The sequence below is a fragment of the Stegastes partitus genome, unplaced genomic scaffold, assembly GCF_000690725.1.
Source record: "Stegastes partitus isolate 25-593 unplaced genomic scaffold, Stegastes_partitus-1.0.2 Scaffold363, whole genome shotgun sequence".
In the NCBI taxonomy this organism is placed as follows: domain Eukaryota; kingdom Metazoa; phylum Chordata; class Actinopteri; family Pomacentridae; genus Stegastes; species Stegastes partitus.
Window position 1 is genome coordinate 381,685 of NW_007578094.1, and position 3,229 is coordinate 384,913.

The following is a 3,229-nucleotide window of genomic DNA, read 5'->3' on the forward strand; positions in this document are numbered from 1 at the left end:
GCTGAACAATTGTGTTTTTTTTCTAACCTTTGTCCATTATCTAATAGTTGATCTGTTAGTCGAGCTGGTCGAGGCTCTGCAACGAGCCGCATCATTAAAAATAATCCTCGTAAAGTTTTTAAACGAGTTTTATTTTTCATCTCTCTTCATTCTGTTTGATCTGACGGATCTCTGATGTTTGTTGTGGCCTCAAAGCTTCCATCTCTTCCATTTATTCTATTTTATATCCTCGTTGTTTTCTTCATCTGTGTTGATTAAGGACTGTTTTGTAGCTGCCTTTAGAGCCGCCGCGGGGCTACATTATTGATAAAGGGTCGCCTTTGTTGTTATGTTCGATTTGTAGATATAAAACCCTCAAAACGTGGCTGCTTTGTAGTTCACAGAAGCGCTTCGGTTCCCCCCCTCGCTTTAAATTCTGGGCTTACAGAAATTCACGGCGAATGTTTATTTTCATGCGAACACATTATGCTTTTTTCCATTTCCTCTGCGGGCTTTGAAGTGTGGAATCCCCTCAGTTTTCGCCTCAATCTTTTACTTTCACGGCAACTTGCAAATTTCTTTTATGTGTGTGGAGTTGCAGATTTATTTTCTTTGCATTTGGTAAACAGGATTTTTCATATATTGTACGTTTCCGAGTGTTTCTCTGTCGTGTTTCTCGGTGTCATCGTGTCTTCGAGGTGACTGTCGTGTCCTTGTTTTCCTGATTTCACCTCCTGGACGTCGACCACCGTTTGTCAGTCGAGGTGTGAGAGGAAATCGGATTTTTTTCTCTTCCTGTAGACGTTCACGCCTCTTTGTTTGGGGTAATAAAAGCATGTTTTGTTCTCTTAACTGCTCCTGTCTATTTTGGGCGTTGGTATTCTTCCAGGAATACTGTGAATTTTCCTTTGTGTGCCAGCGTTATGTAAGGCTTTAAGAAGCCAAAGTGCTGAACTAATTGGACAGTGGGAAGAATTCTCTGAAGGGCAGCTTGACCTGAATCTCGTCTCATTGGCTTACACGTCGTCTGTCGTCACCAGGCCTCTTCTGGAAGCTGCTGTTTGAAGTCAGACACGTTAAACAGCCAACCTGAAGTGTTTCTGGAACAGTCCTCACATTAAACCCCACCATCGGTCATTTTTAATCCATATTGAAGTCTGTTTTTTCCCTCCTCGATTAAGCTGCTCTGGTCAGTTTTGATTTGTCTCTCTGCTGTTTTTAGTCAGTTTTCTCTTCCACTCTTTTGCTTTTATAATTCTGCCTCATATCCAATTAGCCAGAACACTTTATCTTGTGTTTTCTGCTGCTTCTCTCCTCTGTAGTTTATTTTTTCTTCCTCTCTGCCTGCACTGATCTCATCTGTTGCACTAATCTGTTTACCTTCACTTGTTTGTTGTTTATTTCCTTCCACCCTTCAGCTTCACCCCGACCAGTCGAGGCAGACATCTGCCCTCCCCGAGCTGAGTTTTCCTCGAGTTTTTTTCCTCAACATGCTGCTCACAGGGAACCTTTGCAGGGTTACGCCATCTCTAATCATCAGATTTTTAGAAAAAAAATCTGCTCAACCTTTTTTGGAGGGTTTTTAAAGGTTTTTATTGCATAAAATGTGAAAATTTGTAAAGATATTTGTGAGATTTGAGCTTGATAAACTGTCTGAAACACTGTACGAGATCTTCCAGCAGGTTTTGTTCTTGCACATGGAGGTTATGTTTGAACAACGACAACTCACAACTGGGGGGAAAAACAGAAATTTGGACTGTTAATTCTCATCATGCCATTGATTCTGAATGTCCAGTGTTATACAATCAAATAATCAGTGTTTATGGATATGTTGAAATATGAAAAAATAAATTAAATCATCACGAAAAGTCTCATCTTTGAGCAAACTAACAAACATCTGATTGTGCAGATGTGATATTTTCTAAACCATATGTGGCTGTTTGTCACATTAATTCAAATTATTTATATAAAACCTTTAAATACTTGGTCACAAACATTTAAATGTCATTCCTGGTTGAGCAGGTGTGACAAGCTGCACCACAAAAACAAAACAGAATGATAGAAATCCAAGTAGAGTTAAGTTTGCGTGTTGTCTCTGTCCCTGTGTGGGTTCTACTTCAGCTTCCTCCCAAAGTCCAAAGAGATGTAAAGGTTAATTGGTGCTTCTAAACTGGTTGAAGGTGAGCGTGCATGTTTGTCTGTCTTAGTGTTGGTGCTGTGATGGATTGGTGACCTGTCTTTGCCACCCTACGTCAGCTGGGATGGGCTCCAGCACCTTCGTAACTCACCACAGGATCATCCATCCATCCATCATCTATACACCTTAATCCTCACTAGGGTCATGGGGGGGGCTGGAGTCTATCCCAGCTGACTAATTTTACATTTAAATATTATGGTTTAAACCCAGTAATGGACAGAAAGGTGAGATATTATGAGGTTTTTGCCCTTTTATTTAGTCAACACAGGTACATTTATTGGTAATCCGTTGTAACACCAGTCTTATTTATCGACTGGAAACCAATTTCTCTCTGTTTTAAATGTGTTGTCTGAAGAACAGCGACTTGCCTCGACTGAATTAACAACTTTATTATCTATTAACGCCACTGACGGGTTGACGTGAACAACACTGATCATCTGGTTTCAAGTTCACCCCCTCCTAGAAGCAACACTCCTAGATGGTCGTGATGTCTCCCAGCAGGACAATGTGCCCCAACGCATGGCAAAAACTGCTCGAGGAACATGACAAAGAGCTCAAGGTGTTGACCAGGTCTCCAAACTCGCCCAACAGCCCACCTGATCGAGCATCAAGGCAACGTCTTGGATCCACAGAGGCTCCACTCGGCATCTCAGTGACAGATACAGCGATTCCAGAGGTCAGTATCAAACTACACAGATGAAGGGAGATGGTCTAAGACACCTGATCCATCAACCTACTAAAACTTATCCACTCTAATCCACTTCAGACGGAGGAAACAGTCTGGCTTCTGATTCTCCAGCGCCGATGGTACAGGGTGAGTGTTATTTCCTGGTTGGCTCTTTACTACTACTCCTCTTTTCCTCTAAAACTCCTCAGTGAGTCTATAAAAACTTGGGATTACAGCACATAAACGTAGAAGTTTTCAGAGTCAGAGCAAGGTTCCCTCTGCCATAAAACCCTGTTATTTTTGGCCTGGCGGACGGAGGTGAGCCGTGAGCTACGTTAGCAGCAGCAGCAGCAGCAAAGCATGTGGGTGTGCAATTATTAATTTGC

General features: G+C 41.9%; 1 protein-coding gene across 1 annotated transcript in view; it reads right to left on the reverse strand.

Annotated features, from left to right (window-relative positions):
• The window catches only part of LOC103359287 (retinoic acid-induced protein 3), a 21,587-nt gene extending 19,929 nt beyond the window's left edge, over positions 1 to 1,658 (reverse strand). The window contains exon 1 of the mRNA XM_008284547.1: positions 1,647 to 1,658. The gene's annotated coding sequence lies outside the window, so the exon portion shown is untranslated. The remainder of the gene's footprint in view (positions 1 to 1,646) is intronic.
• Positions 1,659 to 3,229: the final 1,571 nt, after the last annotated feature.